The sequence below is a fragment of the Artemia franciscana genome, chromosome 3 (genome assembly GCF_032884065.1).
Source record: "Artemia franciscana chromosome 3, ASM3288406v1, whole genome shotgun sequence".
Taxonomy (NCBI): Eukaryota; Metazoa; Arthropoda; class Branchiopoda; order Anostraca; family Artemiidae; genus Artemia; species Artemia franciscana.
In genome coordinates this window covers 5344176-5359362 of record NC_088865.1, presented here as the reverse complement: position 1 = coordinate 5359362, position 15187 = coordinate 5344176, and the positions used below count along the sequence as shown (strand labels likewise).

The 15187-nt window shown below is 35.9% G+C and overlaps 1 long non-coding RNA gene across 2 annotated transcripts in view; it reads right to left on the bottom strand.

The window, feature by feature from the left end:
• Nucleotides 1–15187, bottom strand: part of LOC136024803 (uncharacterized) — a 137672-nt gene that overhangs the window by 97342 nt on the left and 25143 nt on the right. For both annotated transcript variants that reach the window (XR_010616924.1, XR_010616923.1), the window contains exon 2: nt 13297–13511. This is a non-coding gene — a long non-coding RNA (uncharacterized LOC136024803). The remainder of the gene's footprint in view (nt 1–13296; nt 13512–15187) is intronic.

The window sequence follows — 15187 nt, the reverse complement described above, 5'->3', positions numbered from 1 at the left end:
TTGATAATGGAGTATCTGAGACATAAAATTCTTCTATATATCAAGTTTCATTAAGATCTGATCACCCATTCGTGAGATACCAAGATTTTCAAGTTTTCCCCCTCCAACAATGTCACCGGATCTGGTCGGAATTTAAAATGAGAGTTCTAAAGCGCAAGATCCTTCTAGATATCAAATTTCATTAAGATCTGATCACCCGTTCGTAAGTTACAAATACCTCGTTTTTTCTAATTTTTCCGAATTACTCCCCCCTCCACTCCACCAAAGAGAGCAAATCCGGTCCGGTTATGTCAGTCACCTATCTTGGACTGGTGCTTATTCTTTCCACCAAGTTTAATCCTAATCTCTCCGCTTTGAGCGTTTTTCAAGATTCCGGTCCCCCTTCCCCTAATGACACTGGATACGGTCGGGATTTAAAATAAGAGATCTGAGTTCCAAAGTTCTTCTAAATATGAAATTTCATTAAGATACGATCACTCTTTCATAAGTTAAAAATACCTAATTTTTTTTAATTTTTTAGAATTAATCCCCCCCAACCCCAACTCTCCCAAAGAGAGCAGATCCGTTCTGATTATTTCAACCCCGTGTTCAGGACTTGTGCTTATTTTTACCACCAAGTTTCATCCCGATTCCTCCACTCTAAGCGTCTTCCAAGATTTTAGGTTCCACCCCCCCCCCCCCTACTTCCCCTTCTCTGGACCCGGTCGGGACTTAAAATAAGAGCTCTGAGACATAATATCCTTCCGAACATCAAATTTTATTAAGAACCGATCACTCCTTCGTAAGTTAAAATTACCTCATTTTTCGATTTTTTCAGAATTAACCCCCCCCCCCCAACTCCCCCAACAAGAGCGGATCGGTTCCAGTTATATCAATCACGTATCTCAGACTTATGATTATTTTTCCCATCAAGTTTCATCCCGATTCCTCCACTCTAAGCGTTTTCCAACCTATTCGATCCCCCAAACTCCCCCCCCCCCAATGTCACCGGATCCGGTCAGGATTTAAAATAAGAGCCCTGAGACACGATATCCTTCTAAAGATCAAATTTCATTAAGATCCGATCATCCTTTTGTAAGTTAAAAATACCTAATTTTTTTTAATTTTTCAGAATTAACCCTCCTCCCCCCAACTCCCCCGAAAAGAACAGATCCGTTCCGGTTATGTCAATCATGTATCTAGGACTTATGATTATTTTTACCACCAAGTTTCATCCCTATCCCTCCACTCTAAGCGTTTTCCAAGATTTTAGGCTCCCCCCCCCAATGTCCCCGGATCCAGTCGGAATTTAAAATAAGAGCTCAGAGACACGATATCCTTCCAAACATCAAATTTCATTCAGATCTGATCACTCCTTCGTAAGTTAAAAAACCTCAATTTTTCCAATTTTTCAGAATTAGCCCTCCCCCAAAGTCCCCCAAAGAGATCGGATCCGTTCGCGATATGTCAATCACGTATCTAGGACTTATGCTTATTTTTCCTACCAAGTTTCATCCCGATCCCTCCACTCTAAGCGTTTTCCAAGATGTTAGGTTCCCCCCCTCAATTTAAAATAAGAGCTCTGAGACATAATATCTTTCCAAACTTCAAATTTCATTAAGATACGATCACTCTTTCGTAAGTAAAATACCTCATTTTTTCTAATTTTTCAGAAATAACCCCCCCCCCCCCCAACAGAGCAGATCCGTTTCGATTATGTCAATCACGTATCTAGGACTTCTGCTTATTTTTTCCACCAAGTTTCATCCCGATCCCTCCACTCTAAGCGTTTTCCACGATTTTAGGTTCCCCCCTCCAACTCCCCCCCAGTGTCACCAGATCGAGTCGGGATTGAAAATAAGAGCTCTGAGACACAATATTCTTCCAAACATCAAATTTCACAAGGATCCCATCACCCGTTCGTAAGTTAAAAATACTTCACTTTTTTTATTTTTTCGGAATTAACTGGCCCCCCACTCCACCCCTGATGGTCAAATCAGGAAAAGGACTATTTCTAATTTAATCTGTTCCGGTCTCTGATACGCAAGCCAAATTTTTATCGTCCTAGCTAACATGGAAGTGCCTAAAGTAGCAAAACCGGGACAGACCGACAGAATTTGCGATCGCTATATGTCACTTGGTTAATACCAAGTGCCATAAAAAGGGAGAAAAAATCTTCTTCAGAGCCATTGCTGGCGCATAGGGCGTCGAATCAACGTTTTAGTTGCTGGATCTTGTTTACAGAGACAAGTAGCAAGCTTGTCGTCCAACGTGGCTGCCGGAGGGATTGAAACCAGGACCCATTGTTGCCAAGCAGAGCTTCATTCCACTTGGCTAGAAAAGGGTTATAATACGAAGTATTGCTTTTACTCACTTCTATTCTGTTGCTCTAAATTCTAAACCCCACTACACATCCTATAAATTGATTTTCATTTATCAGAATAATTAAATAAAAAAATAAGTTTATCAACTTAAGACACGGAGTATATTTGAAACTTAAAAAAACAGAGATTATTTCATACTTGAGAGGGCTTCCCCTTCTTCACCTCTCAGTCTATGCGCTAGAGTCTTGAAGTTATTTATAAATACTTTTTATTCAAATTCAACAGCCTTTGTGTTCGCACTATCTTTCTTGTTGCTTCTTCATTTTCAGTTGAAAAAACTTATTGTTTTATATTTAATTTTTTTATTTTTTTTTAAACATGCAAGGAATTCCCCTACCATCGTGTAAAACCTCCCACTGAAAATTCCCTCAGAAACTTCCCTTCGTATGGAAAATTATCTTCGTAGAGCCTCCATCCCCTGCTGAAAATACCTCCAAAAAAGCTTTTTTTTTTCTGTAACAAGTGCTACACGTGAACAATGGACAAATTGTATAGCTCACAGTCATTTCCTAAGGCCTACGAGGAGTCTTGTTATCCCAAAAGAGATAGTTATTGGACCTTTCAACTTTGCCGAATTAACTGACTATAAAAAAAGAACCAGATGAATTTGGAGCAAAAGTGTTGTTGAAGCGGGGCAAGTTACCCTTAAATATTTTTGGTCACTTGGAAACCCTGCTATAGCTTTTGGCTGTCTCATTTTGATATGAGCGGGGTTGAAAGCCCCCATACATTTTCAAGACCATATCATAATTTATGCGTTACTGAAAACAATTTGTATGCATATTGCGTCTTTTGATATAGTTTGAATTTCCCCTCAATATTTTAAGTGGAGTGTTCTGGTAGTAGTAGTAGTGGAAGCTGGAGAAGTATTATTAGCATGCAAAAATTCTTTTTATCATATCCCCTATCATTTCCTGAATAATAGAAAATGATATGCATGTGGTAATCATCCCCTTTAAGCATTCTCTGGAAGATCCAACTTAATACCCAGTCACTTTTTTGAGAAACACTTTTTTGACAATTTGCATGCACATGACGTCTTTTGATTTAGTTTAAATTTCCCCTCAATAGTATGAATGGAGCACTCTGGTAGCATTAGTGGTGGTAGTTGTAGTAGTATTGGTAGTATGCCAATGTTGTATTTTTTCAGGCAACAAGGCTGAAAAAAATTCTCTTAAAATTTTGATCAGGCAAGTTTTGAGGAATGATAGGTTTGGGGAGGGATCATTACCCTCCATTCATTTATTACTCTTAAAAAGGGCGTTGAAATTTCCGACTTCCAATCAAATGAGCTCCGTCCGATGCAAGGCTTATAAGACCAACCGTTTCATTAAAACCTTATATGCCCCAGGGCATAACTTACTTCTATTGGCTCTGGGGGTTTGAATCTACCTTAAAGACATTATTATATGATTTTGGACAACTGGTAACAAAATCGATATCTCACAATTTCAATGGAATGTGTTTCGGGAAAGGAGGATGTCAAGGAGGGTGTGGGGCTAGTTGCTCTCCATCATGTTTGACTCCTAAAAGGGAGCTAGAACTATATATTTCTAATCAAATGATCTCCTTCTAAATTTCAAATGACAACTCCTTTCATAAAAACCTTATTTGCTCAGAGGCATAATTTACAACCCTTACCTCCAGACTCTGAGGGATTCTGTTAGTCCTAGAGGCCTTATTATATGATCTTTGAACTATTTTTGAAATGGCTAAATCAAAATTTCTATCGGATGCCCTCCGATAGGGGAGGGGCTGCCCTCCGATCACTTTAACTCATAAAATTGGCACTAAAACATCTGATTCCAGTCAAATGACCCCATTCTAGAGTCTTTACAACCATTCTTTCCATAAAAAACCGTATATGCCCTCCGGCAATAGTTTAAAACCTTTGCGCTGAGAGCCGTGGGGCTGTCATCCTCAAAGTCATAATTTCCAGACTTTTCGACTACGCTGGTCAAAATGATTATTTCCAAATTTCGGTGAGAATTGTTTCGGGAATTAATGGGCGAGGAGGGAGGGGGCTTGTTACCAGTGCCATAATTAACATCAAAAACAAGAAGAACAGTAGGGAATTCTTTTTGTAAGACAGTTGAAATCTAATTTGAATTAATATTTCGGCCCTACGTTCAAGGACTGTCCTCAGCAAAACATAAATATATATAAGAAGAAAAACTCACAATGACATAAAACCACGAAAAATAAAATAACAAATTTTCAAAACAGTCCCATCATCCATGCTTCAGCGATGTTCAAACAGGACCGACTGATAAATGAATTAAGATGAAACACGGCAATTCATTGAAATGAAAGAAGAATACTTACTTGCGAGTTTTTAGTGCTAATCTTGTTTTATTGGCAGCTAACCTCAAAAGTCTATTTGTGACTAGTTTTCTGTTAATATCTTGTGGTTTTTAAAAATATTTTATATTTAACTAAATACTTAACTAAATTTGTGTATAGAGCATTTAGTGAATATTCCCCCAAGGCCCTATTTAAGGAAATATTATCGTTAATCTTAAGTCTGATTTCAATCACCTCTTGAACTACCTGCCTTGTGTCTAAGTCATTGCTAACAAGGGTGGGGTCTTCAAAAAACTTTTTGTAGCTAAGATTTTCAAATAAATGACTGCTTAAAGAAGAATCAAAAGAAACAGTAGCGATATTAGAATTTAGAAGGTGATATCAGCTTTACGATTTTAGGCGTTTCTCTGAATTCTGGTGAGTTCTGCCTACATAATATTTGCTACAGTTGCATAGTATTTGATAGACTCCTCTTTGGCGTGAAACTGGGGTTTTATCTTCACCAGAATTTAGGAAATTAATGATTTTGAAATTACTGGTAAATACAGATTGTTTTGTGTGCAGACTTATTTTTAAGCTTTGTAGTGATTTTTGGGAAGATTTTCAGAAGGTAAATTATGTTTGAGGGCTCATCAGAATTCTCACATGGTAAGCTACCACTGATTTTACGTGAGTGTCTTTTCAATCTACGGTCTCTTGTATTATTAGCAAATAAAATAGGATATGCCTTTCCAAAAACCAAGTCCCTGAAAAAGTTTCGTTCTGCTGTGGTGTAGGGATGAGAACCAATGTTTAGGCTATGACCGACCAGAGGGATTACGACAGCTCTTTTAATTTGTGGGGGTGGTTTGATTTGAAATGTAAATGTCTAATGTTTGGTGTCAGTTTTCTCTAAATATTCATTCAAATTAGATTTTCACTGTCTTACGAAAAGAATTCCCTATTGTTTTTTTTTTTTTTTTTTTTTTTTTTGATATTTGTCAAGGAAAGGCAGGGTAGTCTTCGTCGCTATTTCGTGGCGTAATTTCGTGAAAATCCTGCGGGGAGAGCAAAGTTGGAGGCAATTTTCTCAAATCAAGTAAAAATGACAGTAAAAACAAAAACTGAGCCATTTGGTACCATATTGGTACTTTCTAGCACTATAAAAGTACATAAAGGTACTTTATAGTACTAAGAAAGTAAATATGTATTAAAAACTGATCTATTTCTGTCGATACTTGTGTTATACAGATATATCTTAGTTTTGACAAGATATTGGAAGAAACTAAATTTCATCTGGTGTTGGGGGAAATTTGGGACTGGAGGAGGGGGGACTGAGGTCTGAGGGGACAGTTTCCTCCCCCCCCCCTCCACCGCCCCATAGCAAATTATATCCCTAATTTTTGCCCTCCAATCACTTTGGACTAAAAAAAAAACGGTTCTACCCATTTTAATTTCAAATCGAATGAATCTTATTCGAAGTTTCTACGACAAAAAAATGGCCATATAAAAATTTTCATCAGATAAATTTCGGGAAAATACGAGCTTAGGGGGGGGGGGGCTTCCACCCTCTGATCATTTTGAATCTTAAAAGCAGCACTAGAAATTCTGGTTACCAATCTAAAGAGGTCGCTTCGAAGCACCTTTGACCACCCTTTCTATAAAAACTTTATATACCCCCAGGACACAGCTTAAAACCCTACCCCTGAGGTCTACGGGGGGGGGGAACCATCCTCAAATACATAATCTCAGGAAAGTTTAACTAAGTTGAAGAAAATAGTTGTTTCAAAATTTTGATTGGATGTATTTGGGGAAAGGATGGGCGTCAGAGAGAGGTTAGTTGCCCTCCAATCGTTTTTTACTACTAAAAGGGGTGCTAGCCCTTTTGATTTCCAACCAAATGAGCTCTTTTTTAAGTTCCTAGGACCATTTTCTTCGATACGAAGTGCCCTGGTCTAAGAAAACAAACCAAAAAATAAAAAGGAATAAAAAATAAATAATACATTGTGCCCACAACGCTCTTTACTTAGAGCTTTACTTTTCTTTTCTTGCACTCCCTACAATATTTAAGAACTTTATGTTTTGCCAAGTTCAAAAATAGGCCTAATCCTGACAAAGAAAGCACAGAAATAAAATGTACACTTTTTTAGCCAGTTAGTAACTAAGGATCATAAAAACGCATTACCATTTTTTCAAAACTCACAACCCTAATCCAAGTATGACCTCAATAATTCGTAATAATATCTTTTTTTTAGTATAAATATATGACATCTGTGTCTTAAATGCGCAATTTTCAAAATTCGAGGCTTTATCCCTGAAACTATACATATTATTTTTGTCCTCGAGATCACAATTCCTTAATCTTTGAACTTTTTTTTAAATTTGGCCACCATGAATCTTTGATCCAGTGCCACGTGACGTCTAAGGGAAAGGTGCACACGGGGTAAAAAATAAAGCTAAAATGACAGTGCTTTCTGATCGGCTGTAAAAACTGTAAAAAGAGATCTAATGGGCAGTTCCTCAGCTTTTTACGACAATTTATTCTATACAGTGAGGTACAAGCAAAAATATCAGCGAGATATCGCTCCTTATTAAATCAAGGTTATTACAATGACTAATTTCTTGGAATTATTTCAACTGAGCACACAAGCGATGAAATTTTAAGTGTTTTAATTATTTGATTTGTTGAAAATTTTCCCTGGAGTGGGATACAACCAGCGTCCTGGCAGAGGCCGGCTACGAAAACCACCGAAAGCTCGTTCAGAATTACTATTAGATTTTTGAAAAGAAAATTAAATACAAAAAAACAAGTTTTTTCGACTGAAAGTAAGGACTAACATTAAAACTTAAAATGAAAAGAAATCATTACGTATATGAGGGGATCTGCTTCCTTGTCAATACCTCGGTCTATACGCTAAAGTTCGAATTTTGTTCCAATTCTTTAAGAATGACCCCTGAATCACAAAAGCCATTTAATTAAAATAAATGTTCTTTTGAAAGAAATCAAAAATACTTAAGCGTAAAGAGAATTTTACTGAAGAGGGGGAGAACCCCCTCATCTATGTAATTGTTTCTGTTCCTTTTAAATTTTAATGTTGCTCCTGGCTTTCAGTTGAAAACAATGTTTGTTTTTATTTAATTTCTTATCTTTTTTAAATAATGCTGGGGAATGCGGCATCTCCTTCATGGAAAATTCCCTTCCCCTATGAATAGATCCCCACACTTAACTCCCTCCCTGTGAACCCCATCCCCCCATCCAAAAAATACCCCCTGAAAACTTCTGTATATTTCCCAATAACCAATACTATATGTAAACAATGGGCAACGTTCATAACTTGCAGCCCTTCCCCTGGGGACTTTGGTGGATTAAGTCGTACTCAAAGAAATAGCTATTAAATTATTCGGCTATATTGAACAAAATGGCTATCTCAAAGCTTTGATCAGGTGATTTTGAGGAAAACATGAGCGTGGAGGTGGCCTAGCTGCCTTCCAAATTTTTGTCACTTAAAAAGAGCATTATAACTTTTGATTTCTTTTGGGTTGAGCCTTCTCGCAACAATCTAGAACCAATGGGTCGATACGATCATTTCTGGGAAAAAAAAAGACAATAAATAAACACGCGTTCGTGATCCTTCTTCTAGCAAAAAATACAATTTTCTTCATTTTTGTAGATATGAGGTCAACACCTCTACTGTAGAGTTTTCTGATACGCTGAATCTGATGGTATGATTTTCATTAGAATTATAAGCGTTTTTAGGGGCTGTTTCACCCTTTTTTGAAAATAAGGCAAATTTTCTCAGGCTTGTACTTTTGGATGGGTAAGCTTAAACTTGATGAACCTCTGTATTTAAAATCAGCATAAAAATCCAATTCTTTTTATTTCGTATCAATATTCCACTTTTTACGAGTTTCGGTTACTGTTGAGTCGGATTGTTCCTTACTCACAGTTCTTTACCTGAACTGTATGATAGGAAATATAATTAAAGGCACATTTAAATGATATTTTATTAATTCTGAGATTTAGCTAGCACTGTTTTGAGCCAAACAGATTTTTGCTAGAATTTTTTGATTAGTTGCAAAAGTCTATGAAAAAATGTCGCTAGGTAACAGTATTAGCAAAATTCCACTGTGAAAAGGGACACATTTCAGACTATCACCAAAATCTTGAGGTAGTTACTGAACTTCAAATAATTTGATGAAAAAGTAGTAGTGAAGAGCTGAGATATATAAAAAAAATTAAATTTTTCATGGTTTAGTTATTGCTCAAATTTATCCTCTATTCTTTGACGTGTTGTTTGATGGACTATTCTTAATCATCAAAATTTGAGCAATACACATTCAGTCTTGTTTCAAAATGTGACACCTAGCCATGTGACATCTAGGAGAAAGGTGTCTGGGGATACAAATTGAGCTAAAATGCAGTGGGTCCCCCTCTGGTAGGCTATAAAAATTATAAATTGTGATATAATGAGCCATTTCCCGGTTTTCTACGACAGTTTATTCCATACAATGAGGTAAAAGCAAATATATCGGAAAGATATCGATCCTTATTAAATCAACGACATTACAAAGCATATAATTTCTTGGAATTATTTAAACTGAACACACAAGCGATGAAATTTCAAGCTTGTTAATTATTTGATTTACTGAAAATTTTCCCCGTACTGGGATACATCAAGCCTCTTGACAGAGGTGGGCTACAAAAACCACCGAATGGCTCGTTAGAGTTACCCCTGGGGAAAAAACAAAAAAAAAACAAATAAACACGTATCTGTGATTTGTCTTCTCGCAAAAAATGCGAAATTCCACATTTTTGTAGATAGGAGCTTGAAACTTCTACAATAAGGTTCTCTGTTACGCTGAATCGGATGGTGTGATGGTTATGATTGTATGACTTTTAGGGGGTGTTTTCCCCTAGTTTCTAAAATGAAGCAAATTTTCTCAGGCTCGTAACTTTTGATAGGTAAGACTAATCTTGATGAAAGTTATATATTTAAAATCAGCATTAAAATGAGATATTTTGGTGTAACTATTGGTATCAAAATTCCATTTTTTTGGAGTTTCGGTTACTATTGAGCCGGGTCGCTCCTTACTACAGTTCGGTACCACGAACTGTTTGATTAACGCCATTAGAAAGCACATAATTTATTGGAATTATTTAAACTGAACACACAAGCGGTGAGATTTCATTTCGTTAATTAGTTGATTTGCTGAAAATTTTTCCAGTACTGGAACGTAACAAGCCTCTTGACAGAGGTGGGCTACAAAAACCACTGAATAGCTCGTTAGAATTACTATTAGCTGTTTAAAAAGAAAAGAAACACAAGTAAAGGCATATTTAAAATGAAATTTTATTAATGTGATGTTTAGCTAGAACTGTTTTAAGCCAATCAGATTTTTCCTAGGTTTTTCTGATCAGCCGCAAAATTTTGTATAAAAAATTTCGCTAAATATCGGTATTAGCAAAATTCTACTGTGAAAGGGGACACAGTTCAGACTATCGACAAATTCTCGAGGTGATTACTCAGCTGTGAATAATTTGATGAAAAAGTAGGATTTCTAGAGCTGAAATTTAGAAGTTTTTTCCTCAATTTTTTTGTGGTTTAATTATTGGTCAAATCTATCCTCTCTTTTTTTGACGTGTTGTTTGATGGACTATTCTTAATTATCAAAATTTGAGCAATACACATTCAGTCTCGTTTCAAAAGTCATTTCCAAGATTAATAATAATAGTTTGTGACAGCTAATACGCTAAATTGGAGAGAAGATTGGAAGGACACAGTCACCTAGAAAATGGGAATTTTCATGGTCCCTACGGCAAGTTAAAAGGAACTTTCCGAATTGCCGCAAGCAAAAGTAGCATTCCCTTCATATATATTTTCCGCTACAAGTCTTGTCAAACAGTTCGTGGTAACGAACTGTAGTAATTTGATACAAATGTGTAATTTTGATACCAATAGCTACATCAAAAGAATCGCATTTTAATGCTGGTTTTAAATATATAAGTTTCATCAAGTTTAGTCTTACCCATCAAAAGTTACGAGCCTGAGAAAATTTGCATTATTTTAGAAAATAGGAGGAAACACCCCCTAAAAGTCATAAGATCTTAACGAAAATGACACCATCAGATTCAGCGTATCAGACAACCCTACTGTAGAAGTTTCAAGCTCCTATCTACAAAAATGTGGAATTTTGCATTTTTTGCCACAAGGCAGATCACGGATGCGTGTTATTTGTTTTTTTTGTTTTTTTTTGTTTTTTTTTCCCAGAGGTGATCGTATCGACCCAGTTGTCCTAGAGTGTTGCAAGAGGGCTCATTCTAACGGAAATGAAAAGTTCTAGTGCCCTTTTTAAGTGACCAAAAAATTGGAGGGCACCTAGACCCCCTCCCACACTAATTATTTTCCCAATGTCAACGGATCAAAATTCTGAGATAGTCATTTTATTCAGTGTAGTCGAAAAACCTTATAACTATGTCTTTGGGGACGAATTACTCCCCCACAGTCCCCGTGGGAGGGGCAACAAGTTACAAACTTTGACCTGTGCTTACATATAGTAATGGTTATTGGGAAGTATACAGGCGTTTGATCAAAATTATGAAAAAGCTATTTAGCCAAAAAAAAAATATATATGCAAATTTCGTTTTGATTATTCCTCTGCGGAGAGCCAAAATCAAAACATGCATTGAAAAGCGTTCAGAAATTAAATAAAAAAAACACGTTTTTTCAACTGGAAGTAAGGAGCGACATTAAAACTTAAAACGCACAGAAATTACTTCGTATATGAAAGAGGCTGCTACCTCATCAACGCCCCGCTCTTTACGCTAAAATTTTTTACTGTTGTAAAAAGAAGAATTGAGAGAAGGAGTCAAACTTTAGCGTAAAGAACGGGGCGTTGATGAGGTAGCAGCCTCTTTCATATACGAAGTAATTTCTGTGCGTTTTAAGTTTTAATGTCGCTCCTTACTTCCAGTTAAAAAAACTTGTTTTTTTTTTTATTTAATTTCAGTTAGAGTCGAGAATAATCAAACAATTGACTTTGATGTATATCTGAAATATAGTCTCCAAAGCAAGAGGCACATCTGAAAGTCGTACAATGAAACTTTGGTTATAATTAAAAGGAAACAAAAACATTAAAAAACGGGTGATTTAAATAGTGATTTAAATGATTTAAAACATTAAAAATAGTGAAAATATTTCTTTAATAATAAAATGGAATCGCTCTTCTGTCCCCCTTACAGATAAATAGTTTCCTTGGCCACTGGAGAATTACATTTAAAAATAGTTGTTACTTATTTAGTAGCTAAGCCTTTGAACAAAATGCTTAAATGCAAAACCGAATTAGGATATTTTTCAGTTTGCCATATTTAGTCGTATGAAATAATTCCAACCAGAATATCCTTTCAAACAACTTTAAAAAATTCCAATTATTTTGAAGCCTTATTTCTTTAAGTGAATTTTTACTCAATTGATGCGTAAAACAAAGAGAGCTGTCATTGAGATTTAGGATATATGTAAGATGTCTTGGCTCTTCCCGGCCCCAATATTGGAATACTTTTCATATTCTTGTTTACATTCCGTTCGGAGAATAACACCCTTTCAATTAGAAACTTAAAAACGCCTACAATTTGCTATCTAGAGGTGAGTATGCACTCGATTTGTCATTCTAATTATCCATCTGGCAATTTCTAGGTAAAAATGACAAAACCACCCCCTTGTCTTGCCTCAATAGAAAATTTCATTATACATCCATACAATACATCCATTAGGTCTTTGATGTATTCTTCTAATAATACACGGGATGAATTGTTACTAGTTGCTGATGATACGCTGCTTGGTTTTCAAAATTGGGGGCGACGATCCGAAGCCGGGGGACATATCCATTTCAGATTTTAACGAGTAGATATAGTTTTTGAAGCCGATTTAAAAACGTTCGGTTAAAGTTCCCTTTTATAGGGTAGCACCTAGAGGAGTAATAAGTGTCACAGGCCCGAAATTTTAGGATGCTGGGTTGGGGTGGAGATTAAAGCTATTCTCAAATGCTGCTTATTTTGCTTTTTGATCCACCCCTTTGCGGTAGACATACATAAGGGTTTACCAGGGGAGAAGAGTTTACTTTTACCTCGATTTCGAGAATAACATGTAAAAATAAAAAATGAGAAAAAAGAACAAAAATTAACAAAGTGAAACTACTTAAACAAAATTTAAAAAAGAACAAATTATATGAACAAAAACTGAAATAATGAAAACTTTCGGAAAATAAATTAAAAAAGACGAAGCTACTTGGACAAAATTGAACAAAAAATTTCCTGAAGCAAAAATTAAAAAAGGAGAAATTACATGAACAAAAATGAAAAAAGAAGAAATTAGTTAGACAAATTTGGATTAAACAAAAAGAAATAATGATCCAACACCTCTTCCAAAAAGATACACTTGATGCTGATGAAGAGATTTAATTCCCTGAGCACTCCAAAGAACAGAGTGGCTGACCTCCAGCCCCCCCCACTGCATTTTCTGGTGATTTCCTGGCTGAAAGTAATTCAAGCAAAAGGCAGATCTGGGATTTTTTTGGGGGGGACATTTTTTGGAGAGGTTTTAGAAGAAAAAATTTATAAAACACGTTATAATTTATTTACATAAGTATTCCTTACTTTTTAAGCGTCGGACGTTCAATCTGGTATCCTCTTTCCCCATGACGTGGACTTGAACTCAAGGCTTCGTTTAGGAGCTAGAAGGTTGACTTCTCTTTTTGGTTCTTTAGACATGGAAAAAGTAACGCACCAGCTGTGACAGTCATCAACTCATCAAACAGTTCGTGGTAACGAACTGTAGTAAGGAGCGACCCGGCTCAATAGTAACCAAAACTCTAAAAAAATGAATTTTGATATCAATAGCTACATCAAAAGAATCGCATTTTAATGCTAATTTTAAATATATAAGTTTCATCAAGTTTAACCTTAACCTATCAAAAGTTACGAGCCTGAGAAAATTTTCCTTATTTAAGAAAATAGGGGGAAACACCCCCTAAAAGTCATAGAATCTTAACGAAAATCACAACATCAGATTCAGCGTATCAGAGAACCCTACTGTAGAAGTTTCAAGCTCCTATCTACAAAAATGTGTAATTTTGTATTTTTTGCCAGAAGACAAATCACGGGTGCGTGTTTATTTGTTTGTTTTTTTTTGTTTTTTTTTCCAGGGGTCATCGTATCGACCAAGTGGTCCTAGAATGTCGCGAGAGGGCTCATTCTAACGAAAATGAAAAGTTCTAGTGCCCTTTTTAAGTGACCAAAAAAATTGGAGGGCATCTAGGCCCCCTCCCACGCTCTTTTTTTCCCAAAGTCAACGGATCAAAATTTTGAGATAGCCATTTTGTTCAGCATAGTCATAAACCATAATAACTATGTATTTGGGGATGATTTACTCCCCCACAATCCCTGGGGGAGGGGCTGCAAGTTACAAACTTTGACCAGTGTTTACATATAGTAATGGTTATTGGGAAGTGTACAGATGTTTTCAGGGGAATTTTATTTTGTTTGGGGGGTGGGGCTGAGGGGAGGGGGCTGTGTTGGAGGATCTTTCTTCGGAGGAATATGTCATGGGGGAAGAAAAATTCAAGGAAAAGGGCGCATGATTTTCTAGCATTACTATAAGAAAACAATGAAAAATAAACATGAAAACGATTTTTCAAATGAAAGGAAGGATTAGCATTGAAACTTAAAACGAACAGAGATTATTACGCATATGAGGGGTTCTAAAAATACTTTAGCATAAAGAGCGAGGTATTTAGGAGGAGATAAATACCTCGCTCTTTATGCTATAGTATTTTTAGTAATTTCAACTATTTATTCTACGGCCTTTCTGATTCAGGGGTCATTCTTAAAGAATTGGGACAAAAGTTAAGATTTAGTGTAAAGAGCAAGGTATTAACGAGGATACAAACCCCCATGTATACATAATAAAAATATAAGATTATGAAAGTTTGTTACGTAAGTTGCTAATTTATAAGTTACGTATATTTTTCACTAATAAAAACGTTCGTTAAAAATTAAAAGTTCTAGTTGCCTTTTTAAGCAACCGAAAAATTGGAGGGCAACTAGGCCTCATTCTCCACCCCTTATTTCTCAAAATCGTCTGATCAAAACTAAGAGAAAGCCATTTAGCCAAAAAAAGAATTAATATACAAATTTCATTTTAATAATTTATGTGCGGAGAGCCAAAACCAAACATGCAGTAATTCAAAAACGTTCAGAAATTAAATAAAAAAAAAATAATTTTTTTAGCTGAAAGTAAGGAGCGACATTAAAACTTAAAACGAACAGAAATTACTCCGTATATAAAATGGGTTGTCCCCTCCGCAATCCCTCGCTCTTTACGCTAAAGTTTGACTCTTTGCCACAATTCTACTTTTTAAAACAATTAAGAGCTTTAGCGTAAAGAGCGAGGGATTGTGGAGGGGACAACCCATTTTATATACGGAGTAATTTCTGTTCGTTTTAAGTTTTAATGTCGCTCCTTACTTTCAGCTAAAAAAATTAGTTT